Genomic DNA, 27752 nt, shown 5'->3' with positions numbered 1-27752 from the left:
TCCTCCAAATAAACTGGCTAAATGTTGCAACAGGAGAAGACAGCCTCTGACACAGCTCATTCCACAGTTCATCTCTGGAGGCCAATTTTCCAAGACACTGACAGAACGGGGAATTCTATCGCTGTGGATCACGTTTCTTTACAGAATCCTGCCCACTCCAATACCTACTCCAGCCAAGAGGCAGCGAGCCAGTCACCCAGTAATGGCTGTGGCATCTGCGTTTTATATTATGCAGGGGCCAACAAAAGGGAAACAATTGCACACAACCTCAGTGTGTGAATACCCATAAATAATAAATTGCTCTCCCTCTCCTCATCACCAGGGAAGCTCTTTACAGAAACCTGACCACAGATTTCTGTCCATGATTTAAACAAGGCATGGAAGAACTCCACACATGTCCCAAAGTCAGGGCTGCAGAAACACACCCACTGTACATCGCCAGGTGCCAGGCAGCTGAGGTCCTCAGGGCTGAGACCTTTGAGCACAGTCTGACCTCAATATGGGCAAAAACAGGTGGAGCTTGAGGGCAGTAACAGCCACAGACCACCTGGACCTCTGCAGGCTGCCAGCACAGCATCCTCTGACATTAGCTCTTTCGTGAATGCTTTATGATGATTTTAGACAATATGGGTTATATGAATTTATCATTGTTCACGCACTTTAATTAGCCTCTAAAAATACAGGAACCCAACCTTCATGCCAATCTTTGTTCACACACTGAATCCATTTTTAACAATGCATTTTTAATTTGCTCTTGAGCATCTACTTCTACATCTGTCAGTGCCTGCCTTGTAATTCCAGGCAGAGACCCACTCTGCAGAAAAGAGTAATTGACAACAACAGTGTTCTGTGCCCTGAGCCCCACTACAGGCTGGACATATGCTCAGCACTCTGCACACCCTGCCCCGTGGTCGTCCCACCAGGCCAGAGAGGAAGAGAGGTAAAGAACAGGCCCACACTCACATCTGAGCAGAACTGTAAGGGCCTTTGCTCACTCACCCCCAACAGAAGGCCAGGAGCTGCCATCTGTGCGTGACCTGGGAAACACTGCTTCTCTTCGCCCCTCCAGCAGCAGAAACCATCATCCTGTCTGCTCTCCTCCTGTTTAGAGAAACTTTGCTGTCCGCATTCCTTAGGAATGTGTGGGCTGTAGCAAGACATAGAGCCCAGGTCCAAGATGTGAGCTAGCTCCTTCCTGCCCTGTGACTTGGGCACGTCACTCAATCTCTCTGAGTCGTTGTTTCCACATTTGGAAAGAGAAGATGACAATAATCTCTGTACAGAAAGCATTAGGCAAACCTTATATGAATATTAATTGGAGGAGGAGTATTTTCTGCTGGAATAAACTCAGCAAGAACTCCAGGCAGCCCTCAAAACTGGCTTCACTTAAAGCCAATGTATGAATAAAAAACTCCCCTCACTAGCCTGTCTCATCTCCAATCTGCCCCATTATCCCTGGCATTTATTTAATAAGGATTCACTGATGGTGAGGCCGGGGTGGTAGTAAGCATGCCTCCCACAGCTTGGGGCACAGCATAATCAGCCCTTCCTACGGTTCAGGACTAGCTGGGTGACACACATGCTACTCCTTCAAGTCCAGGGACATGTGATCCCAAAACGTCAGAGCCACACATGCATACATGATTCATGCATACCATTTGCCCTCAAAATCGTTTCTCGACATTTTCACCAATGGCACTCACTCAGGCACAGCTCTACTTACAGGAACCCATCGCCTCCACCAAATGCCCAGGGAACTGAGACAGGTGATGGCACTCTCCAAGACTCTCGTGTGCCTAAGAAATAATGCCACCAAAAGTGATAAGGTTCACAGGACACAGTTAATTCACGCATTTCCGTTTGTTTCTTCCAAAGTGCCTAACAAAATTGCTAATGAGGCATATGATACATGCTTTCTAGATATTTATTAACTTTAAAATGAGTGCTCCCACATGTCAATGACGATAGATAATCCCAACCATAGGGTCAACTGATAAGCTGTGACAGAAGTTCAAACTTCACACAGGAACTTCACACAGGAACATGAAAACATAAGACTTGCTGTGTGCATGTACTGATATGCATGTGTGTATCTGAATGGGTCTATGAGTGTGTGTGTGTGTGTGTGTGTGTGTGTGTGTGTGTGTGTAAGATGGGGGAGAAACCTACATTTTTTTTAAAGATTTGTTAAATTGATTTTTAGAGAGAGAGAGGAAGGGAGAGGAGCAGAGAGAGAGCAAAACATTGATCAGCTGCCTCCTGCACGACCCCAGCAAGGATCCAGCCCACAACCCGGGCATGTGCCCTGACCAGAAATCAAACCGGCAACCTTTCAACATAGAACAACACCCGACCAACTGAGCCACACCAGCCAGGGCATGGGAGACCTAGGCTTCTGATGTCTACACTCGCAGGTGTAAGAGTAAGTAATTTTGTTAACCACAATACACTTCATATGGATCAATAAATATTTTTTAAAGATTTCAAAGGCTAATTAGGAATTATAATAACAAAAAAGAGGCATCGGTAGGTAATAAAGAAAATCGGGGGCCTTTACCCTACCATTAATAAAATTTGTACTTGGCAATTAAATTTAATAAGTGACAGCTAGATAGGTGGGTGGAATTGTGTGGGGTAGATGAATGGATGGGTGGGTAAGTGGGTTGGCAGATGGATGGATGGATGGATGGATGGATGCTGATGTAAAATTTCAAGTGCTGTCTCCACATTGTCTCATTTTCCCTCCTCACAGTTTGAGAGATGTTCTATGCCCACTAAAGAAGTTAGTAAGGGCCCAAGGTTAAGAGCCAGAGTGGCAGAGGCCAGGGACAGCTCCAGTGGGGCCCTGCCCCCACACACCACGCGGACCCATGGAAAGGTGGCCTTCCCCCTTTAGAAAGCTGAGTCGTAAAGTGCTCGCAAAGAAAACATGGTTGGGAAATTAAGATCAGCTGTGGTCAGACACAAAGACTCTAAGTCAGCGGTTCTCAACCTGTGGGTCGCAACCCCTTTGGGGTCGAACGACCCTTTCACAGGGGTCGCCTAAGACCATCGGAGAACACATATATAATGTCATATTGTTTTTGTGATTAATCACTATGCTTTAATTATGTTCAATGTGTAACAATGAAAATACATCCTGCATATCAGATATTTACATTACGATTCATAACAGTAGCAAAATTACAGTTATGAAGTAGCAACGAAAATAATTTTATGGTTGGGGGTCACCACAACATGAGGAACTGTATTAAAAGGTCACGGCATTAGGAAGGTTGAGAACCACTGCTCTAAGTGCTTCCAGCATAAAAGCTGGCTCAGAGACCCTCAAACAGGGGACGCAGACATGAGCACGGCTGTGGGAACAAAGGCACAAAGACGCAGGGCGCACACCGGGAGCGCTAACTAAGCCTCCCAGACAAGCAGATGAGATGCTCCCGGCAAAATGGAGAGAAGGCAAAGGAGCTGCCAGCACTGCTGCTCCCGATAAATAAGATGACTAACTAGGATGACAGCGATAATTTGGAGCTAACGGGGGCTCTAATTGTTTAACAACTGAAATTAAGTTGGGACAAGTGAGGTCAGAGCTGAGAGGAAGGCCAAGCAAAACTGTTAGATGAGATTAAAATAAACTACTTGAAAATTACTTTTATTAGAGTTAATAAAACAGTACACCTTTTGCATGTAGTTCTTATTTCTTTTTCTAAATACTATGTAAACTACAAAGTATTCAATGATTATCACATTTTAAGAAGTAAAATATTATCAATCTCTGTACTGCTGTTCTGAAAAATCCATTTCTTAATGAAAATAATCAGCAAGTGCTTGAAGGTAGTTTTGCTATACCTGAATGAAGTCCACACAGCTCTTGCTGCCCTTCCATAATTAGATGTCACTAATCACGCAAACACAGCTCCAGGCCTGAACCAAAACACTAGAAGAAACTAAACGGCCTCCTAAAACCTTACCCACTTAACTGTGAAAGAAATGTAAGCTGGTATTGGGGTGACTTGAAATGTACTTCTATTGGGAAAACTTGAAATACTAAAATCCTAAACAAAATTGTTTCAATGGACTTTCCTGGACACTTGTAAATAAAGGATCCTAGTAAGTCAAGGTCTGAAATACTTGGGTTAATAAAGCTATGTTCAAATTCATATTCTTTTTCCTAAAAACCCTCCATCTCTTATTATTTTTTAACATTATAAGTATTTTGTAGCTGTCTTTAAATCGCTTCTGAAAGGAAGCTGGGCATGCATAAAGAAATAAACAGTATGCAGCTGATACATGAGGAATGAGTCTGAGATCTCCTAGCTGTGGTCAGCAAACTGGGGCTTGCGAGCCACATGTGGCTCTTTGGCCCCTTGAGTGTGGCTCTTCCTAAGCCTTAGGAGTACCCTAATTAAGTTAATAACAATGTACCTACCTATATAGTTTAAGTTTAAAAAACTTGGCTCTCAAAAGAAATTTCAATCGTTGTACTGTTGATATTTGGCTCTGTTGACTAATGAGTTTGCCGGCCACTGTCCTATGGGATATAGTCTCTGGTAGAAACACTCGTCTGAGCTACTCTTCAATGTGATGAAACTAAAACCTGGGGCCTGAGCCCTATTCCCACAGCAGAAGGTGACAGGCAGCAGGAGCCATAGCAGACATCATAGCCAGGCTATCCTGTCTCCTGCAAGTGGCAGAAGGTGCCAATGAAAGCCGTCCGCTACTCAGCCTACTCTGACCTGTGCGGTACATGAGAGTCTCTACGACCTCAACCCTGCAACATTTATGTTTAATTACAGTAAAACACAAAGGTACGCCAGGCAACAGAGGAGCTGTGTTTAGACCCTCACCCTCCAGCAAGAGTGGCTTTGATGTAGGATAACCTTAATAATGTCCCAGGAAACCAGCATCCGGAAGGCCCCATCATGAGGTGGACAGGGGGCGGTGGTGGAGGCACAGCACTCTGCTAGTAAGGAAATAGCACTCTGCAGCGCCGCTTCAGGGGGACACCAACATTTGGGCCACCCCTGCATCGTCCAATTGGTCCATCAGGGTAAGAAGCTGCGAGGCTGGCTTGCCATCAAGGCCCACAGATAGCAGCCTTTTGGTAGGAAGGCTCTGGGGGGTGGAATTCGCGACTTTCCTCTGCTCCTAATGTTTGAAGCTGACTTAACCAAGATTACGTCTATCTCCAGGAGAGATCGCTGCCACATCTCAGTGCACAGAGCATTAACTCTTTCGCAGAGTGAGGATGAACGTTCGGATTGCTGGAGAGCCTCTGTGAGGCTGCCCCTGAAGAGTATTCTGGCTGAACTGGTGCGCACACAGACAATGATGGAAATCACACAGGAAGCACTTTGGCCAGTGTGCAACTTCACGCATCTTTGGTTCCTCATAAACTAGCACGGTGCCACATGAGGTGCCCAATAGGACACAAATACAGAAGCAAGCGACTAAGTCTGCCAAAGCAGGGCCAATTCTTTAGGGGAAATGCATGAGACTAGACCAGCCATGAGCAAACTACGGCCCGCGGACCGGATCCGGCCGGTTTGAAATGAATAAAACTATTGAAAAAAAAGACCGTACCCTTTTATGTAATGATGTTTACTTTGAATTTATATTAGTTCACACAAACATTCCATCCATGCTTTTGTTCCAGCCCTCCGGTCCAGTTTAAGAACCCACTGTGGCCCTCGAGTCAAAAAGTTTGCCCACCCCTGGACTAGACCATAAACTGCCATTATCCCCAATGCCACTGTGTCCCATCTAGCCATTCTCCCCACAGTCACAGAAAACCTCTATGTACCAGTCCCTATGTGGAGTACTTGGAATATAAAAGGACACAATACACACCTCAATGGCTGAGAGTTCGTGGTCTGTGGGGAAGGCAGGTGTGACGTGCACACACAATGCATGCAAACACGAGTGTAAGCACACACATACAAACTATAATCAAACTCTGAGAAAGCACTGGGGAGAGAGGGGAACCTGCCAACCTAGGGTGCTGGCAAGTCCTTGGAGAGCCTCATGGAGGAGGGAAGGTGAAGTAGCACCTTCTAATCCAAGAGCCCCAAGGAAGGCCAAGAGTGTAGGGAGTGCAAGCCTGGAGAAGGATATAGGCATGTTGTGGGGTCAGGGGTTGGGAGGGGGTGAAAGGGACTGAGCCTGCAGCTCATAGCACCTGCAGGACCAGGAGCTGAGCTTTCAGCAGCTGGACCCCATGAGGCTGGGACATTCCAGCTGCTCTGCTTGTAAATGAACCTGAGACTCTTCCCAAAGCCCTCTGACCATGTGTGTGACCCATCTCCATCACCGAAATGGGTCTGGGTTGGGTCTTTTAAAACACCACCAATTTAACTATGGAACAATGAGTTTCTATGTGCAAGGCTGTCTGAAAACAGCAAGGCCAAAGAAATAGTGACATGTTTATGAACTCCCTTCGTTGGCCAAACAGGAGCAGCCCCCAACACCCGCATGGGGAGGGCCTGCAGCGCCACCCTCTGCAAACATACACAGTACAGCCCAGAGCCGGTCACAGCCAGCCCTGGGAGGGACAGCTACAGCCACAGCCTTTGCTAGTGGCGAAGGTGGTGCAGCCACAGGCACAGGCACAGGCGTGGCGCACATCAGAGCGCCTGGGGTCCCACCAGCCAGCTATGCGGGCTTCTCTCCTCACAGGGCCACCAAGGAGAGTGAGGGGCCCACATCTTGTCCCCGCTCCACACTGCTCCAGTCCGGGATTGAATGGGTAAAGAATGCAGTATGAAAAGAGAGCACAGCCTTTCTGAGACTATTTAAAGTCCCTCGGCGGATGGCTGGCCGAAAACCTCTTTGGATAACTACTACTTTCATTTGCTCTAAGACCCGCACAATCATTAATACCTGTAATTCATCCTGACTAATAAAAATTCATACTAGTTAATTCACAAGCTAATTAGAATTTAAAAGGGCGCTATTGCCATTCAGGCCAGCTCATTTAGGAGCTATTGAAATCCTTACACAAGAGGTAGGTGAAAAGAGAGAACTGAGTCTGTTTAAACTTCTAAGTGGTCCCTTCAATACCCTTTGTCCCCTCCAATCCTGTAGCTCCATGGGCTAATCTCATTGGATTAGCTGCATTAACATTTTCAGCATCCTCTCCTCTCCCACTAGGCCCCCCACCAGCAAGTTGGGACCCAGGACACAAATGTTCTGTCCAACCCTCAGCTACGAGCAGCGACCTTTATGCTCACACTCCGTACAGAAACTGCCACATGAGCTCTGCTGGGGCGGGAGTGGGGGCTAGTGGGTCCTGGGCTGAATGCGTCCACAGTGGCCTTCGCTGAGTAGTTCTGGCAGCCACTGGCTCCAAACACAGGAGCAGTTACCAGACCTGCAGCACCTGCTGTGTGCTGGCACCACCCCGGACACCATCTCATTTAGTTTCTCCAGGACACTTTGGTGCCCATTTCAGCAGAGATTGGAACCCAGGTTAGTGGACTGTCTACTGGCACATCTCTCTTGCTCACCCTCTTCTCTTAACTAACGAGCAACTCTCCAAATGCCCAGGGGAGTCAAGCAAATGAAGGATCGGATCTTGAGTTGCTCTGGGGACAATGCTACCTGGGGACAGAGCTAGGAACAAGCACCCATATTTCTTGAATGTCTTCCAACTGCTTTTTCCATTAAGCAGAAGCACCTTAACTCCACTTGGCCCTGAGCCTGAGAGTGAAAGTATCACCTCTGTCACCACGGCAAACAAGCTGGCATGCCAGCCGGTCATTGTCCAGGAGCCCATCAATCACAGTAACCTTCCTTTGTACCAGGCATTTAAACTGGAATCTACAGGTGCTAACAGCCCATCCCCAGATATGCTATCAGATAACCAGAAAAAGTGGGCAGGATACCCAGTGACCAGGGGTCAGGACATGGGGGCAATGCACCTTACTTAAAGCAGACACCTGCACCATCTTATCTGACAGCCACAATAACCCTATGAGGAGGCAAGTGCTGCCACCTCCATTTCCCACGTGAGGGAACCGGAACTCAGACTGGCCTAAGACCACATCCCTAAAATGAGAGCAAGAGCAGCACCAGTATGGGGGTCCCCCTGGTATGTAGTCCAAGGCCCCCACCAGGGTTCTGAGAATGCCACCCAATTCCAACCAGCTGGCTGCCTGGCATCCCCAAGCCAGGCTCTGCACCACTACGTTAGCCCTACAAGTCCTCCAATGATGACCAAAGACCAAAACAAAGAGAAAGCCTACTGCTTTTCACACTGAAATTGAACTTTATTTGCATGTATTATGTCTCCACCATGACCCCAGCACAGAATGTTATAACCTTACTAGAGGCCCGTTGCACAAAGAGACTCATGCAATAGGCCTTCCCTTCCACTGGCTGCCGGCACCGGTTTTCCTCCAGCACCCGGGACCCAGGCCGGAGCCTTCAGTCTTTGCTCCACCGCTTCACGCCTACAGATACAAATTAACCACCATATTTGTTGGGTTGATTTGCATACTTTCCTGATTGGCTGGTGAGTGTAGCGGAGGGACAGTCAATTTACATGTTTGTCTATTATTAGGTAAGATTCTAATTGAGATGGGACCATATTGGTTCTACGCAAGTGTATGAAGGGAAGACCATGCTTTCAAGGGGCAAAGCAAAGGGAAATAAAAACAGTGGCTCTCGCCGAAACCGGTTTGGCTCAGTGGATAGAGCGTCGGCCTGCAGACTGAAAGGTCCCAGGTTCGATTCCGGTCAAGGGCATGTACCTGGGTTGCGGGCATATCCCCAGTGGGAGATGTGCAGGAGGCAGCTGATCGATGTTTCTCTCTCATCGATGTTTCTAACTCTCTATCTCTCTCTCTTCCTCTCTGTAAAAAATCAATAAAATATATTTAAAAAAAAAAAAAACAGTGGCTCTGAAAGAGATGTCAGCACTTTTGCAAAAGAAAATTAACTCCAACTGTGATAAAAGCATGATGCTGTGCACCCTGTTCAGGAAATACCTCCACTCCACCCTCGAAGACAGAAACCCTTTCTGACATAGGTAACGCACCAAGTCCCACAGGTGGGGCCAGGCACAGAGCAGTCAGAGGCTGTGGAATGCAGCCCAGAATTGTGTTCCTGCTAGTAGATCAAAGCTAAATGGTGCCTTGAGGGGGGAAAGATGGAATCGAGATCGTATGGGTAATTGTTTCCACATCTAATGAGAAACTCTGCTGTGTAGGACTGCCCAGCTCTGCTCAGGGAGCATGTGGTGCCAGATGGAACCACGCTCTGTAGAGAGTAAACCTTATCATCCCCATAGCAACTCCATCGCGCTTCCAAAATGCTTAAAAAGACACACATCAAATTGTTTTCCACCGTTTTTCAAAAACTGACTTTTTTTCCCACACCTTAAGGAAATAAAAAACCAGGAGTGTCCTTAGTATAAAAATGATCATTGTAGGAAATATGGAAAAGATAGAATTTTGTTTACATCACCCATAGTGCTACACTGGAGACATCTATTTTTGTTGTTGTTTGTTTTTATTCATCTTCACCAGAGGATATTTTTTCCATTGATTTTTAGAGAGAGTGGAAGGGAGGGAAGGGGAGAGACAAAGAGAGAGAAACATGGATGTGAGAGAGCTACATCCATTGGTTGCTTCCCACACAAGCCCCCACCAGGGCAGGGGATCAAACCTGCAACCCCTTGACCAGGAATCAAACCCTCAACCCTCAGGGCCAACATTCAAACCACTGAGCAACCCCGGCCAGGGCTGGAAAACATCTATTTGTAATGGCCTGGTACAATTCCTCCAATCTGTTTTCTGGGTGATGGGGTGTGCGCCGTTATCAGTCAAAGCAGAGATTCCTAATAGAGGCAAAGATTGGAGCTTAGCCCTCAAGAAGCCCCAGCCAACCTGGGGTGGGCATGTAACATCACTGGTCAGGGCAGGACTGCAGGTGGGCCCTCTGGATGGGAGGCTGAAGGAAACCTGCAGCCCTAGCCAGTTTGGCTCAGTGGATAGGGCGTCAGCCTGAGGACTAAAGGGCCCCGGGTTCAATTCTGGTCCAGGGCACATGCCGGGGTTGCAGGATCCATCCCCAGTGGGAGGCGTGCAGGAGGCAACCAATCAATGATTCTCTCTCATCATTGTTTCTGTCTCTCTCTCCCTCTCCCTTCCTCTCTGAAATCAATAAAAATATTTTTAAAAAAGAAAGAAAAACTTGCAGAAGAAAGACCTTGACCCACCCAAGGCTGACCTTCTCATCTGCAGGCAAGGCTGTCACACGTGGGCTGCAAGTGAACTGCTGTCTTACTCACCACTGCTTGGAATCTGTCTTACTCAGGGTGTTTTCCCCTGTCCCATTGGTTACTAATCTTTGTGGGTTTTAAATCCAAGACAACAAAATGAGAGTCAAGAAGACATCTCTAATACCAGAATAAAAGCACAGTCAGATGTCTAGAAGATGAGTCAAACTTCCAGGGAGCTGTCAAACTGTCTTCTGTGAAGAAATGGGGGGGAAAGATTCATAGACCATAATTTTCTCTACTTTGAACTTTCCCTGATCCCAAAAAGAGAAGAAAACAGCTTAGGGGGAACCAAGATTATAACAGAGAAACCTTACCTAAACAGAAAACATCTACCTCTGAAGATTTCAATAAAATCAATAAATCTGATGACCTTTTACAGTTTGATTAATTTGTTTGAAACATATACAAAATATCTAATTCATCCACGATTTATTTAGCCAGCAAGTTGAATTTGCGAGGGGGGAGGGGAGATGGAGTGCAAGAGTTGGTCCAGAAAAACAACTGCTTCTCCTGACTCCTAGGAGGTAGTTTACTCTGGGAGGGAAATAAGTAAAATGTTAAGGTAAGTGAGTAGAAAAACCTAAGACCACGAAGGGAGGGAGTGGGGGGGGGGGGGCGGCAGGGATGGCGATGGCATTGATGTCACTGAGACGTGCCTGCCTTCTCATCCCTTTCACTTCTGGGGCTACACCTGAGCCTTGCCAGGGGGATGTTCTATCCACACTAAGGTCTGACCTGACCAGAGGTGACTAAGCTGAGACACCCAGCACCCACACCTGCCCCACCCAGGCTTCGAGAGGGAGAAGGGAGCAAGACGGCTCACCCTGAGCCTGGAGCCTCGAGCCCTGGACATGCCACGCTGCCCACCATCCTCCCCAGGCTGTGCCCAGTGCTGCCTGCCTTCTGTCACGTGGCTGTGGTCCCTGGGCTACACGCCTGTCTCCTGCACTTACTTTCCAGTGGGAAAGGTAACAACCCGCACTTGTGGAACAGCCGGAGAAAACCGGGACCAGGTCTGGGCAGGGCCCATGGTCAGGGATGGCCTCCCTGGGAGAGAATCCTGGCCAAGGCCTGGATGAAGGGAGGGGACAGACGTGTGGGGCTACCTGGCCCCTGCCTGGCAGAGGAGCAGAGCGATCACTGGAATGGCTGGGCTGAGGCTACACTAGGAGGTAGGAGGAGAGCATGAGCCGGGAGAAGGGACACACTGAGCTGCTAGCGGTAGTGCTATGACAAGTGACCAGATATGGAGCAGACTTTGAAGACAGAACCGACAGGATTTGTGGATGGCCTGAGTCAAGGAGACCTCCAAGATGTGTGGCCTGCATCACTGGGCCAGCGGGAATGCAGTTACTGAGATGGGACAGTGAGGTGGAGGTGTGGAGGAACCAAGGGGGCAGTGGGGGAGGTAGGGGATCAGGAGATGCCCACTGGACACTGGAGATGCCCACTAGGCAGTTAGATATGAGTTTGGAGTTCCGAGTTCAGAGGCAAAATCCTCTATGTAAATATATAACCAAATCCAATACATGCAACAGAATTCTGCCTCTAAGCTCTCCAGATGTGGGTAGAAGGTGCCTGGTTCCCTGACAGGCCCCACTGAAGGGCGACTCTGAGCCTGGCCATCCCTCCCCGCAGCTTTCCTTGGCAGCCCAGTTCTGAGGTAGGGAGACCAAGTACCCAAACACGGCGTGCCTAGAGAAAGTTGCCATAAAACCGCACCATAAACTACGGCAAACGGAGTATTTCAAATGCGGGGGGCCGGGGGGGGGGGGGGCCGGGGGGAGGGCTCAGTTCTTTAGCCAGCTCTCAGAAGCAGCTGTAGATTCTTTGCTGGGCTCTGCTCGCCGTTCCCCTCTGTCAACTCCAAGAACAAGCCAGAAGGGCCCGCTGACATCTTGCCATCGTCTCTCCTCGGTGAACAAGCCAAGGAAGCTAGGAGATCACAGCGCCCTGTTATCCAACAGCAGAGGGTGTATTCGAACTGGTGCAGAAGACGAGCTCATCAGCACTGTCCCTCAGGGCAGGTGCCTTCCTCAGAGGTGGGGCCATGGAGCGGAAGCCGGCCTCCAAACTCACTGCTGCAACTGCCTATTTACCCTTTGATCACATGAACCAGCGGCCCAAGGAGATCAGAAGGCACTTTATTTGCCACCTTAACTATTGAACGATACCTAAGTCCTTGATAGTTGTGTCCAAACCAGGAAAAGCCAGCAGACACCCGGCCTCTGTCTCCATCATTAACTCGGATGCAGAGGCCGGTTTCCTGTCCCTGGGGTAGGGCACAAGGTTCTAAATTGCAGGAACTATATGCATCACTTAGACAAAGTGAAATAAGCAGCCCCCTCCTCACCCTTCAGGCTGCTCCCTCTCACCCCTATTCTGAACACGTGTTCCCATGGCCCCAATGGTCCCCCAATTTTTTTTAATTGATTTCAGAGAGGAAGGGAGAGGGATAGCGAGATAGAAACATCAATGATGAGAGAGAATCATTGATTGGCTGCCTCCTGCCCGCCCCCTGGGGGGGGGGGGGGAATCGAGCCCACAACCCAGGCATGTGTCCTTGGCTGGAATCGAACCTGGGACCCTTTAGTCCACAGGCCGACACTCTATCCACTGAGCCAAACCAGCTAGCGCGGTCCCCCAATTTTTTAAATCATATACTCCTATCAGCAAAAGTGTGAACACACACACATGGGTCATGTATATAGGGCGTTCCAAAAAAATGTATACACACTTTGAATGATTATAAAGTCAGTGTTTATTAACATACAGGTCATTTTCAAATTTTAAAAGAATCTACACAAATGAATAATTTTTTTGTCAATGCCTGTTTTCAAACCGATAACCATTCTGGTCCAGGCACTGCTGATAACAAGAAGCAATGAAATCGCAAACATCAAGAATAATTTTGTTTGGTATTTGTGTGCCCTTAATTCATCAACTATTACCAGTTTTGTACTATAAACTTTATATTTTATGTATCCCCATAAAAAAAGTCTAGTGGATAAATATTCTTTGTTCAAAGTTTAGTCTGGTTTCACCCATTATTCAAATCAGTTAAACCTAAAAAGGAGTAAAAATTAAGTGAGTTGTCAGCTGTTAAAGTGCGTATACATTTGGGGGGGTCCCCCAAAAAATGCATATACACTTTGAATAATTATAAAGACAATATTTGTACTTCAACTGCCTTTTCACACTTCCAGTAGCATTTTAGGATAAATTTCCTTTGTTCAAAACTTACTCTGGCAGAAAAGAAAGAAACATCAATTGAGCTATCAGCTATTAAAAGTGTATATACATGTTTTGGGGAACGCCGTGTATTTATTTATAAATTACATACATGTATTAGAGTAATAGTGCATCGTACACATTATGCATAGAAATTAAAAGCTCCAGAATTAGTCTTCTAGACCCCAGTGCACACAGCTCTCTGGAAGTCACCGATGGAGAACACCCTCTCCCTGTTGTCCACCTGGCAAAACTCTGTTCTTTCACCAAGTCTCAGCCCAAAGCCAATCTGTCCGTGAAGTCTCCCTTGATTGACCAGAGTAGACAGGGAAGTCCCCCTGCTCCCCAGCCCTTACACCTCCCCAGGGAGGCCATCACCAGTGCAGAGCTGGGTGGGGACAGGGGCAGTGCCTGGCCGTCAGTGCTCGTTAAGAATGCGGAGCAGAAGGAAAGGGAAGGGAGAGAGCGAGTGAGGCCATCAGAGCTCACCGCCCTGTAGGCCCAGCGGCCTCACTCTTCAAGTACAAAGCCTTTCCTAATAGCATAAATGGCGATTCCCAATCTGAACCAGAGACTTGATTATACTAGTAAACTGCCCGCATAAGCTATCTTCTCCTTGGGTCTCCAAGTCCCCAGGGGGCAGGAGCTGTGTGTCCATCCCACCAGGCTGGCCGGGCACTTCACAAATACTTATTTGACTTTATAATCACCATTTATTGAGCATTTATAATCGCCATTTATTGAGTATAGTGCACTGGACCTCTCCCAGCTGGTGTGTCTATACATGATCTTATTTAATCCTCTTCAAAACCTAACAGGTGGGCAATTAGTTGTTTTAGAGAAGGGCAAACTGACTTTCCACAGTCAAACAGCCTTCCAGGACATGGCTGGACAAGAACCCAGAAGACACAATTAGGAGTGGCAGACGAAAAAAGAAAAGCCCTTATGGCAAAACCTTCCTCAAAACCAGGAGACAGGACATCTGCTCAGATCCTTCCACACACACTGGGGATAGCAAGTTGCTGCAGGCGGCTGCCTCCCAGGCCTGCCTCCTTTTCGGGTGGGTCCAGTGGCACAGTCTGCTCCATGGCAGATGCCAGAAAGGGAGCCATTGCTTAGGCATGCCTGACTTTTAAATTCCAATATATAAAACAGGTTATCACAGTGAAAGAGCAAGGATTCATATTACAAAGTAAAGCACTAAGAGTTCCATTAAATAACTAATGCTCCCACTCCATTTTAATTTTTTTAACGATTTTTAATTGATTTTTTAGAGAGAGAGGAAGGGAGAAGGGAAGAGAGAGAGAAACATACATCGATTAGCTGCCTCCTGCACGCCCCTCACTGGGGATCAAGCCAGCCACCCAGGTATGTGCCCCCAACGGGAATTGAACCAGCAACCCTTCAGTGCATGGGATGAAACCCAACCAACTGAGCTACACTGGCCAGGGTACTCCTACTCCATTTACTGTCCAACTTTGTCAGAAAACAAATATCATGATTTCTCTGGTCTAAATTTACTACATAAATTATGTACTTGTAACTCTACGTGTACAATAACTGTCTATTTTTATATTACTCTTCAGATGAAAAAATGTTTAATCTCAGGACCTCTAGTTTGGAAGTAAAAGATTTTGAGTCTCATATTTAAACACCAATAGGATGAAAACTGCGTTCTGTAAGGATGTAATATTTTTATTAACAGCCGAAGTAGCAGAGAAACAAATGTTCAATAGAGTCATTCAACTGTAAACATTGCCTCCACCCTTGAAATCATGCACGCCTTATGTCCGAAAAGGCCCTCTGTCCCTACTAGAAAAGCATTCTGGCATTTTATCATTCTGCTGAAGGCACAAGCCAAATCCAGCAAGGTCAAATTAAACATAAGTCTGTCAGTCCTGCACACATCAGCCAACAGAAAACAGGGGAAAAGGACACGAGCTGTATTTTTCAATCACCCAAAGTGCACTGCGCAAATGTTCCAGAAACCTGTTCCATAACATCGTTAGCATGTAACTCCCCTGCGAACCTCCCACCCACCCCAGCAAGGGACCCTGCACAGGCTGCTCCCCTGAAGACCATATCCAACCCTTGCTGGCCAGACCACCTGCATGGCCACCAGCTGGCCCTCCCACCACTGAACCACTGCACACTCCATCTTCTAGTCCTTGGCACCGTTGGCACCGCCAGCCACAAATAAAGTACGTTTGCACCTGGGAATGCAGAGTGTGGTGCACTGTGTGGCCTGGAGGGGAGCGATGTGGGCCAAGCCCAACTGCTCAAGCGGAGGTCCCCACAATCTGTGCCTGGAGTGCTGGGACTCGCCTGAGCACAGAGGCAGAGCAGTGCCCACCAGGGCCCCAGAGACCCTGCACACTGCTCACCGGGCCATGCCACAGATGGTGCACACTCCCAGCATGCACCCCTGAGCACCCACACCTGCTGAATAAATGGATGCATATAGATGCATGTGAATAGAACAAGCTAATTGGGACTAGCCCTCAAAATGGGGGTGTTACATCTTGCTCCCTCCAACCAGCATTGTAAGTGGACTCCCCTCCAACCAGTCCCAACTTTTCAACTGAAAAGGCTGCCTTTGAAAAACACAAAACTGACCTACCTTTAGATAATGGCAACCAACTAAAGTGATTTTTCCTTTCTCTCAAGCTTCAGAAGTAACCAGCTTAGGAGGCCAGACACTGTTAATAGCTGCATGTGACTCTGAAAGGGCTCAGGCCTTGGCCAGAAGCAGAAAACTCTACCAAATCTGTAGAGGGAAAGAGTGAAGAACAGGCAACAGTGGGCACCAGCATTAAGTGTTGAGCATCAACAACCATCAAGTAGAACATTAGGGGAATGGATTTTATGTCGCCATCCTTGGGTACAAGGCTAGGGAAAAGTTTAATCTCAAAAAGCGGACATTTAAAATGGAGAGAGGTGACTGAACAAGATGTCACACAGCATTTTAAGCAACTGGATGCTGAATCCACTCCCTCTCCTGGCCCTCATCCCTCTATTGTGAGTCCAAGATGTCCCTATGAGGAAGGGTTAGTATAGTGGGAAAAGACCAGGTGCAGTCCTTGGCCATGAAATCCTGTACTTTTATTTAAAAATATATCATTAGGCTGTTTCGTGACCTTAACTTGCCTGAGTAGAATTTAATTTAAATTTAAAATAGCACAAAGGTCTTATCCCTCCTGATGAGATCATCTACTATAACATCATTGCATTTGCCCATGACAAAACTCTCACAAACAGCAAACTGTTCACCTATGACCCAGATGACATAAACCCAGATTTTTACATCAAAAAAACTGGGAAGGAAAATTTAAATATCATACCATTTTACTGACAAATTTGCAAAGGTTGTTTTTTTTTTTTAAATATATTTTATTGATTTTTTACAGAGAGGAAGGGAGAGAGATAGAGAGCTAGAAACATCGATGAGAGAGAATCATCGATCAGCTGCCTCCTGCACATCTCCTGCTGGGGATATGCCCACAACCCAGGTACATGCCCTTGACCGGAATCGAACCTGGGACCTCTCAGTCCGCAGGCCGACGCTCTATCCACTGAGCCAAACCGGTTTCGGCTGCAAAGGTTTTTTAATAAGAATATTCAGCACTGCCAAGGGTACAGCCACCCTCATATCTAGAGTGTAAAGTGTGCCATCCTTTCTGAAAAGTAACCTGGTAATACTTTTGGAGGAACCTCTCAAAGTTCTTAGACACCCCCTCCAACTTCCCTCTTAGAAATCTATTCAAAGGATGTCATCCAAACATTCAATGTAGCCCTGGCTGGTGTGGCTCTGTTGGTTGGAGCATTATCCTGTACACAAAAAGTTGCATGTTAAATTCCCAGTCAGGGCACATGCTAGGTTGCGCATTCGATCCCCAGTTGGGGCATGTACAGAAGGTAACCAATCCATGTTCTCTCACATCGATGTTTCTCTCTCTCTCCGTGTGTGTGTGTGTGTGTGTGTGTCCACTTTCCCCTCTCTCTATAAAATTAATAAATAAAAAAATCCTCGCCCTGACCGGTTTGGCTCAGTGTATAGAGCGTCAGCCTGTGGACTGAAGGGTCCCAGGTTCGATTCCAGTCAAGGGCATGTACCTTGGTTGCAGGCACAACCCCAGCAGGGGTTGTGCAGGAGGCAGCTGGTCGATGTTTCTCATCGATGTTGCTAGCTCTCCATCCCTCTCCCTTCCTCTCTGTAAAAAATCAATAAAATATATTTTTTAAAAACCCTCACCAGAGGATATGCTTAAGTTCAAGGTAGTTCTATATAATAAAAGGCTAATATGCAAATCAACCAAACAGCGGAATAACCGGTCGCTAGACGAGCAATGACCACCAGAGGGCAGACGCTCAATGCAGGAGCTGCCCCCTGGTAGTCAGTGCACTCCCACAGGGGGAGCGCCGCTCAGCCAGAAGCCAGGCTCACGACAGTGCTAAGGATGTCCAACTGACGGCTTAGGTCCACTCCCCACCCCGAGGGCTTCCAGACTGCAAGAGGGTGCAAGCCAGGCTGAGGGGACCCCCCCCCACAGCGCACAACTTTCGTGCACTGGGCCTCTAGTGTTATTTATAATAGAGAAAACTGGTAACAGCTTCAATGTCCCAAAGCAGGTCTTTTAAAAATAACAATATAACTATAGAGTAAGCTATATTGGAGAATATTTAAATTACATGAAAAAAATTTTATGATGAAATGCTGTTTTAAAAAAGTACGTAACTTTTTTATATGATTTTATAATTAACCAATAAATACACCTGGAAGAATCTACTAAACTGTTAACAGAAGTCATCTCTAAATGTAGTGAACCAAAATTTTGGTCATTTTTATTTTCTTTTTTGTTTTATATTTTCCTGATTATCTTCAATAAGTATATAATCGAGCGAGAGGGGGGGGGTGGATTTCAGAGAGAGGACTGGTGACACTGGGTTCAGCCAGGCCTGGAAGACTCCATGGAAAAGTCAGGTTTGGAAAACGAGGGCAGAGCCCTGGACCAGCAGCATGCCCTGGGCCCCCACATCTGTCCCTGACTGGCTGTACTCACACCTGCTCCACAGGAGGTATGGGAGTGGCTTCACCTGGTGCTGAGGACTAAGATACAGTTGGGGCACGCCACATAACATGTGGATGCTCAGTGCTGTGGAGACTGGAGGACAGAGCACAGGCCAGAACAGGAACTTCCAGAGGCCTGCCTTACCTCAACTGCAAAGAGAACACTTGTCCAACCCCATCCCAGGGTGCTGTAAGGATCAAATGTGGCAAAGGATCAGAAATCCTCACAATATGTGGGCACGGTAATAGATATTTATACGAAGGACATTGCCATTCCAGCCACCCGGCCGAGCTCAGAGGCTATGATAGGCTCCATCTCTGTTCCAGCCCTACAGCCTGGGGAAGTTTTTGCAAAGCGCTGAAACGCTGTCCTGCCAGACCCCAAAAAAGCTGCATCTCCTGGGAACTCACTTTAGGTTCTGTAATCTCAAACACTTAGGTTTGTCCAAGATGGACAATATTTCACAAGAGGTGAAATGTGTACAATAACTGTGTAATATTTTTATATTACTCTTCAGATGTTATGTGTGGTTAATTTATGGCCCCCATGGAGCAAAACAGAGAATCTTAAAGACTATTATTTTTTCTTCTTTTCCCCCCATATGTGAGAAGCAAAGGGAAACAAAAATGTTCCAAGTACTGGAACAAGCTGGATCCTTCTGAGTGAATGGACAAGTGGAGGAGGCCTCATCCGGTCCATCCTCACCCCCAGACCCACAAGCCTCAGTTCACCAGCCAGGAAACAGGTCCTAATCCTCTGATACCCACAGAAGACTAACAGACGTCGTTTGCAAGAAACACTGCAGAATACCACCTTCTTCCAAGGAACTGGAGGCCGATGTGGCCAAACAAAGCCACCAACGGCTCAATTACCAAAACTGAGGTTCTTGCCATAGGCAACACAGGAACAGAGAGCAAAAGTTAGAAAAAAGAATGGGGAAGGGAAGTAAGGGGAGTATAAACCAGAGCCACAGTCAAGGCAGCAAGAAGGAAGGGGCTTGCTGGCTGGAGAGAGTCACTGGAACTGTATGGGGACAAGGAGAGAGAAGTGCCACTGTCCCCTTCCACCCAGCTGGTAAGGGGTCCCTGAGGAAGACCCAGACCCCAGGGGGACACTGCCTGGGCTGCATCAGACTCCACCCTTTATTTACAAGAGCTGTGACTCTGGGCAATTTCAGGGCTTCCAGTTGCCTTCCAGCAAACTGGGGATGGAAGCCGTACCTAGGTCATAAGGCTGCTGTGAGGATTAAATCAGTTAATGTGCGTGCAGCCCTAAGACCAGTCTGGCACAGTTAGTGATATGCAAGTGCTTGGAATCACTGCTAGTATTCTCGGACCAAGTGCCTGGTGGAAGACGGGGGGGGGGGGGGGGGGGGGGGGGGGGGACGACGGGGGGGGGGGCGGGGCGTCAATGGTCCAGGAGCCCTTCTGAAAACAGCCTGGATTCAAGCTATGGGCTCTCCGCTCCTGCCTTCCAGAAGCAGTGAGATTTTATTATGAAAAGTCCCTCCCCAACTCTTGAGGGCCAATGAAAATAATCCCTGGCCATACCTCCACCAGTGGCCAGGAGCCCAGCCCATCTCTGGAGGATGGTGGTCCTCAAACTTTTTAAACAGGGGGCCAGTTCACTGTCCCTCAGACCATTGGAGGGCCGGACTATAGTTTTTTGTTTTGTTTTGTTTTGTGGGTTTTTTTTAAACATATTTTATTGATTTTTTACAGAGAGGAAGGGAGAGAGATAGAGAGTTAGAAACATCGGTGAGAGAGAAACATCGATCAGCTGCCTCCTGCACATCTCCCACTGGGGATGTGCCCGCAACCCAGGTACACGCCCTTGACCGGAATCGAACCTGGGACCTTCCAGTCCCCAGGCCGACGCTCTATCCACTGAGCCAAACCGGTTTTGGCCGGACTATAGTTTAAAAAAAAAACTATGAACAAATTCCTATGCACACTGCACATATCTTATTTTGAAGTAAAAAAACAAAACGGGAACAAATACAATATTTGTATTTGCATGTGGCCCGCGGGCCATAGTTCGAGGACCCCTGCTGCAAAGGCACCAACAAGGCACGCAGGAAGCCTGCCCTTCTGCAAACCCCGGAAGCAAGGCGTCCACCCGCTTACACAGAAGGCCTCTGCCACACCTCACGTGGAAGGATGGCTGGCCAGGAGCGGGTGAATGGGATGGAGCCTTCTTGCAAACTGGATAGAACAATCGTACTTTGAAAAGAAATTCTAGATCCACTTAGGGATCATGTGGATGAGGGCACACAGATGTTGCTCACACCCACCCAATTCCTGCTCTTAACGTCGCTCGAGTAGTCCAGGTCCTGCATCCAGTCTGCGAAGAGAAGAGCAAGTCATTTGGCAGGGGCCCAGTTTAGGAGGTGGCTTTGTAATATGAGCAGTGTGTCCACTAACAACCAGAGCAAGACCATTAAGTTCATTACACCTGTCACTCTGCCAGCTGACTATCCAAATTGCCAGAGATGAAAGTACATTATGCCCAGGAGTGCCACCCAGCCCCCGCCCAGGGCAGCACCACACTTATCTCAGACAATTTGTTCTCAATGTCTGCACCTGCAGAAAGAACGCAACTGTAAACAGCTTGAAACTTGGCTCTGAGAAACCATCGGGCCAGAGTAGGTCCATCTAAGAGCAAAGTTTAGTTTCTTGGAGCAGGTCCCTGCGAGGAAGACTAGGTGCCATATGCCCTGATGAGGAGGAAGAAAGGGGGGGGGGGGCAGGGTAAGGGGGCAAAGCCACCAGCAAAACTAAGGACACAGAGCTGCTACGTGGATTCTGCTGCCCCGAAGCACTGCCAAAAATATAGCGAGGGACACACCCTTTTCACTTCCGAACCAAGTCACAGAATTGTAAGCAGTAGGCAGAGGCCTTCCCTGCAGCTGCACAGCCAACAGGCTCCCTGGGTGCGCACCGCCTGGGCCACCACTGGCTGCAGAGTGCGTTTGCAGTGCAAGCGCGTTGCAGACAGCGGTAATTTATTTATCCCTGTCATGTAACATTAGCAATCTGTCTGGAGCTTGGCAAGCAGCAACTTGCACTGTCATATAAACTGTCTGACAAACTTAAAGTTTCATAAATGCTTCTCTTTTCCAGCACACAATAAAACATCATTTTAAAAAAGTTATCTCCTTTTCTGTTCCTTTTCTTTCTTCCCCTTCCAAAAAAAAAAGGAAGGAAAAGAAAGAAAAACAACAACAAAAGAACCCATGCAACCAGAAATGATCCCTCAGCAGGATTCTTAACCTTAAAAGTCTCAACATTTTTCCAATGCCAAGTAAATGAGTAAATAAATGGATGGGGAGATGGGTATGGTGGGGGTCAGTCATGATGGGGGGGGGTTACAGAACAAAATCTGCAAAACAAAAGTACAGTCATTAAAAATTAATAAAGGGTGTGGACATGAGCTCCCACCCCGTCTGCTCTTGGGGATTTGAGCCAGACATTCTGCATCCTCATTAAGTGGTGTCTGGCAGGCTGCCGGAGTTTTAGTGGGTTCTGGGAATGCCAATATATTAACCAGAGGACTTTTTGCATACCCTTTAGAGTTTTTATTCTAGAAAAGTCAACCATTTGGCACTGTGCAGCCTTATTTTTGTCCGGGAAGGCTCTCAGCTGCCAATCGAGGGAGAACTTATAGCTATGTTCTTAGTAATTTCCAAGACCTATCTGGAAAACAAGCTTGGTGGGAAGAAAAGCCCTCACAAAAACAGCTGAAAAGGCCAAAGTACCATTTTTAGTGGGAATTCAAAGAAAAGCAATCCATACTTAAATCACCTGGATATGACACAGCATAGATATTATTTTCAAGTTCTCCTATGATAGAGGAAAAGATAATATTAATTGGAAATATAAATCCAATTAATAGTATAGGTGCTTGGCTATTTCCCTTACGGGCTTAACAGTGAAGCAAGTAATGTCAGACTAAAAAAAAAAAAAAAACTCCCTAAAAAATGGCAGGTCTTGTGGCCTAAATTTTCAAATAGTAGGCAGAAGCTTTATATTCCTATTTTAAAACTTAAGATTCACCTTCCATGAACATCCATAATATAGGTCAAGGTGTAATTGTAGACTAACAAATCCCATGTAGCATAAAGTCACTTTGACATCAGATAATAGTGGCTTCCAGGCGAGTTCTCTGAGACCTAAAAAAAGGAAAGGAGGAATGGAAGGCGGAAGGGAGGAGGAGGAAGAAGGGAGGAAAGGGCAATTTGGGACTACTTAGCTATTTTGCTACTGTTCACATATAAATAGTCATGTGCCTATATAAAGTGTGTTAAGCATTTCTAAAAATTTTCCAGGTTAACATGGAATAATCATAGCTATCGTTCCTTGAGTTTTCTCTATTAATTCTCACCCAAAAGGACAGACACATCAGAGAGACTCCCTAAACCGAGATTCAGAAGAAAGATGAGGAAAAAAAAAAACATGATGAGGGCTACCAGAAAGATCTAACCCAGCGGTTCTCAACCTGTGGGTCGCGACCCCTTTGGCGGTCTAACGACCCTTTCACAGGGGTCGCCTAAGACCATCCTGCATATCAGATCTTTACAATACGATTCATAACAGCAGCAACATTACAGTTATGAAGTAGCAACGAAAATAATTTTATGGTTGGGTCACAACATGAGGAACTGTATTTAAAGGGCCAGAAGGTTGAGAACCACTGATCTAACCAGTCAGTCACAAGTGTCCCTGCCCTGAGTCCTCCAAGTGCTTGGGTTTTACAGGGTGACACAGAGCAACCACCTCCTGCCCAGACCATAGGGTGACTGAATGCTGGGCTGACTGCATCCTGGGCAGTGCAAAGGGACCCAGACAGAGCTTGGTGGTCTCTCCTTGGCAGCAGCCCAGAAACTCTCTTCAGAGAGCAAAAGTCACTCTCACCTCCCCATTCCCCTGTCCGGCTGGGAGGTGCCCCACAGAGGCCGAGATAAAACACTTCGTCCGTGAATTGTAAGGCTGCTCTGCAGAGCTGCTAAGTCTACCAAGACCACAGCACAGTCCCAAACGGAAAACACCTCTACAGATGGGCCGTTACTCTCAGGGCGCCAGGCAACTAAACTATTCTTAGGACACTGACAGCAGTTGGGGGAAAATAAATATTTGTCTATGTATGTATATACTCGGAGGTGGGGGGCGGGGGGGGGTGCTGTGAAGGTAGACTTTGAATCCAACAAATTGGCACAAAATCCCCAAATAAGCAGCTGGCACTGCTGGGTTCCTCTGCAGGATTGTGGTCATACAAACCAAGGCCCTAAAAGGATTCAAGAGACTGCCCCCAAAGCCTACTGGGAATAGTCCTCTTCATCATAAATACAAACCTACACAAACTAGAACCATGGCCAACGAGGGCAAATTCTTCCAGGGGCAACAGCAGAATGTTGGAAACGTAGAGGGATATTTTAAATCAAGAGAGGAATGCTGCTACAACTCCATTACAACAAATCCCTTACTAGCATTTACAGATTGGCACCTAATTCCTAACAGTGCGTTCAAATGTCAATAGTAACAGGAAGCTCTCAAAAGAATTAAGCTTCCAAAGATCATGAAGAATTTCTCCCATTTTTAAAAGGTACTGCTCTGCATTCAAGGGTTGATAGGAAACCAAATATTGTAATCCATAAATGTGCATGGGTAATATTCTGATCTACTCATTTGTCTATGTAATGACTCAAATTTGACATTATGATCCTTTACTAAACATAAAGAATGTGTTCCGAGAGAATTCTGCAGAATATAAAGGCAGATGTACTGATGACAGTAAACTCAATATAAATAGCAGAAAAGACTAAATACGCATATGCAAAATGCAAAACATGGCTTGTGCAATGACAGCTTCTCGGTGCAGACTCTACAGAATCTTTCCTGTAATTCAATACTCAGTCCTGAAGCTCCAGAGGAAATACAAATGGGAGAATACCTTCCTTGGCTAGCCAGACAAGAGGAAAGGGCCATCTTAAAGAGCAGTTTCCCAGCCCTAGTCCTGAGGGAAGGCACCAACCTCCATGCCAGCCACAGTACCCAGATATTTTTAAGAGCCAAAGCTATTCACCATCTCTACCCACCTCCACTGCAAGAAACTTATTAAGGGTAGCTCTCTGAATCAACACTCTTTACAACTTATTTCACCTTGCATCCCACAATGCCAAGCACACAGTAGGTCATCAATCAATATCACAATCACATTTAACATTTAGAAAGGAGCACTGAACTATAAGGGGAGGGGTCCAGGGACAAGAAGTTGCCAAAAATATAAGAGAGAAAGAGAAGGGAATAGATGGGACACAAAGGAAGAGAGAAGAAGCAAATCAAACTTATCCAATGCTAGCTAATTAAAAGACTGAAGAAAATAAAAATTAAGCTGGCTTATGTGGCCATTGCCACTCAGCAGTCATTCCTGTGCCTGGGTAGGAGGAGCGAGGAAGCACTACTTGCTATAAAGAGTTTCTGGCAGTCTAGACAAGCAGCGCGGTGCCCTGCCAGCAAACCCAGGAAACGGGGCACTGACCCATGCGCCTTCTCCAGGTGCCACCCACCCACAACGCGCCCATGTCGTCCTCCAGAAAATCTGCCACGTTGGGAAGCCTCCTCCTTTTCCAATTAAAAAAAAAAAAAAGTTTAAAAACAAGCAAATGTCCGCTCTGCCACCATAGCGAATTAACCTGAGTAGAGCCAGCCCGCTCACTGTCTTCCAGCAGCGTACTTGCAGGGCGCGCCCCCAACCCCACCCTGGGCGGCCCACCGGACAGGGGCACCGGGGAGCCTCCTCACCGCTGTGCAGGCTGACCCCACAACAAAGGCAAGTGCCGGGCCTGGGCTGGGTGCTCGTCGCTTCCTGTTCATTCCACCGTGAGGGTCAGAGAGAAATTCAACACACGCCTGCCTGCTTCCTCCAGAGCTCGGAGAGCCAGCCTAAGTCTAACAGCAGCCGCCGAGACAATCGACTTCCCAGCCAATGCCGGGAGCTCCGGGCGCCCCGCGACCGACGTCAACGCGCGCGGGGGAACCCGGGTCAGCGCCGGGAGAGGCAGGTCCGAGGGTTTGCCGGGCGTGGGGCGCAGGATGCCGGGTGCCGGGGCGCGAGGCTGCGGGACGCCGGGGCCGCAGGTCCCAGGGTCCATAGCAATGCCGGCTCCCGCCTCCTTTCCTTTCCGCAAACTCCCCCGCAAGGTCCTGCACAATGTTCCCGCTTCGCTCTGACCTCCAGTCCCCCGGCCGGGAGGCCCAAGGGAGCCAAGACCTCAGTTTGAGCGGCCACCCTCCCGCTGACGCCGGCCTCCTGGTGCAGAATGAAGTCCTGCAACCGCAGGACAAGCCGCGCCGGGGAACCGGGAAACAGAAAACGGGGTGGGGGTCGGCAGTGTACCTTCAGCAAAGCACCCCCGTCCCCACAACCGGGGTGGCCTCCGTGCCCACCTGAGACACTGCCTCGCAGACTCCGGGCATTCGTGTCCCAGCCACTCGCCAGGGTGGGGAGGGTGCCCAGTGCTGGGCCGCTTCCTCTGCCCCCGCCGACGGCGCAGGCTCGCGGACGTCCCGTTCCCGGAGCGTCCTGTCCCCGGGTCCCCACCACTCTGCGCCCCCCCCCCCTCCGCCCCCAATCCCGGTCCTCAGCGCAGCGCTGAACTTGAGCCAGACGCCACGGTCACAGCAGCCACCTCGGGTCCGCACTCACCTGCGGCCGCCCCTCCGGAGCGGAGGCTGGGACCGCCCGCAGTGCGGCTCGTTGGGCCGCCGGGCCCGGCCGGGCGCGGGGGAGGGGCGCGGGGTGCGGGGCCGCCGCAGCTGGGAGCGGGGGCGGGGGGGCCGGCGCGCTGGGTCTTTTTAAGAGCCGGGGACCTTATACCCCGGCCTCCCTCGCGCTCCCCGCCCCCCTTTCACTTTCCCAGGGACTCGCAGTCTGTCTGGCGGCGGAGGCGGCGGCGGCGGTGGCGGCGGCGGCTCCTCCCCGGCTCGCAGGGGATCCCCGGCCGGCTGCGGTGTCGCGCGGGGCAGGGGCAGGCAGGGCCAGCCGCACTCGCCTGCTAGTCCCCGTTCCGGCCCGCAGCCTCGGGGCTGGGGGTACAGTGCTACGGCCGCCGAGGGAGGTGTCCCGCCTCCCGTCGCCGGAGGGGGGAGTCTCCCGCCGCCCGCCGCCCGCCGCCGCCGCCGTCTGTCTCCTGCCGTAACTGTGCTCGCGGAGGCTGTGTCTGTCTCCAACTCCTCGTCTCTCCTCCCTCCCCATCCCCCTCCGCGGCGGGGACCGGCGTGCGGCCAGGCCGCCGGGGGCCGCAGTGCTGGCAGGTGGGGCCGACCTGGACCCCGCGCGCACGGTCCGCACCGACCTCTGCAGGCTGCGGGCACGGAGCTGGGCGCGTGCGGGCGCCAAGGCCGCGGGACCCCAGGGCTCGGCGGGGCGACTGGCTGCGCACGCGGCAGCGGGCTCGGGCCTCGCGGGGCGCGCGCCCACCGCCGGCCGGACGGGGAACTCCAAGTGCCCAGAGATGGCAGGCTGTGGGGCCGGCAGGAGCCGGCTCGCGGATGAGGGCTGGAGACTATCTCCAGAGGGCAGGCCTGCGTGGCCGGTGCACAGTTAACCTCGCGGACGGCCGGACTGCGTGCGCCCAAGGCAGCGCGCCTTCGGGCACCAGCTCCGAGGCACACAGTAGGGCTGCAGGCCACTTAGAGTGCGGCGGGTGAATCATCCATGAGCCAGCCCCGCGGACTCCTCCTGACCTCACATAATGGCCCCTTGAGGACCCCCCTCCCTATTTTATAAGGGAAATGACTCCCAACTAAAAGTTCAGTTGGATTCTTCCCGCTACTGACTCTTCTAGAGGAGCCTACATCTTTCCTCCTCTGAAGGCTCTTTAGGACTTGAACTTTACTTGGGTGCAGGCAACATGCATTTGTGTCCTCCAGAAGTACTGGCACTGACATCAGCCAACCTAACAACAACGTGTCATAGGGGTTTGGTTACTGCCATAGCATGTGAGCATTTTAACCCAATTTTATTACATTCACCAAAATTAGACCATTGCCCTCTGCCAAAATATCTTAACTAGAGGTTTCAGGCAGGGTCTAGCAGAGGTACAGCTAATAAAGAGATAACAACTTTCAGCCTGTGCCCCCCAAAGTCAACTAGTTCATACTTCCAAAATATCA

At 48.8% G+C, this 27752-nt stretch overlaps 1 protein-coding gene across 1 annotated transcript in view; it reads right to left on the bottom strand.

Moving 5' to 3' along the window:
* The window catches only part of LDLRAD4 (low density lipoprotein receptor class A domain containing 4), a gene marked incomplete at its 5' end in the record, with an annotated part of 330675 nt that extends 304563 nt beyond the window's left edge, over nucleotides 1-26112 (bottom strand). The window contains one exon of the mRNA XM_081096896.1: nucleotides 26025-26112. The remainder of the gene's footprint in view (nucleotides 1-26024) is intronic.
* Between the last annotated feature and the right edge of the window lie 1640 nt (nucleotides 26113-27752).

The sequence above is a fragment of the Myotis nattereri genome (genome assembly GCF_964212035.1).
Source record: "Myotis nattereri genome assembly, chromosome: 8".
NCBI classification, from domain to species: domain Eukaryota; kingdom Metazoa; phylum Chordata; class Mammalia; order Chiroptera; family Vespertilionidae; genus Myotis; species Myotis nattereri.
Note: the sequence above shows the minus strand (reverse complement) of the source record. Positions and strands in the feature narration are given on the sequence as shown.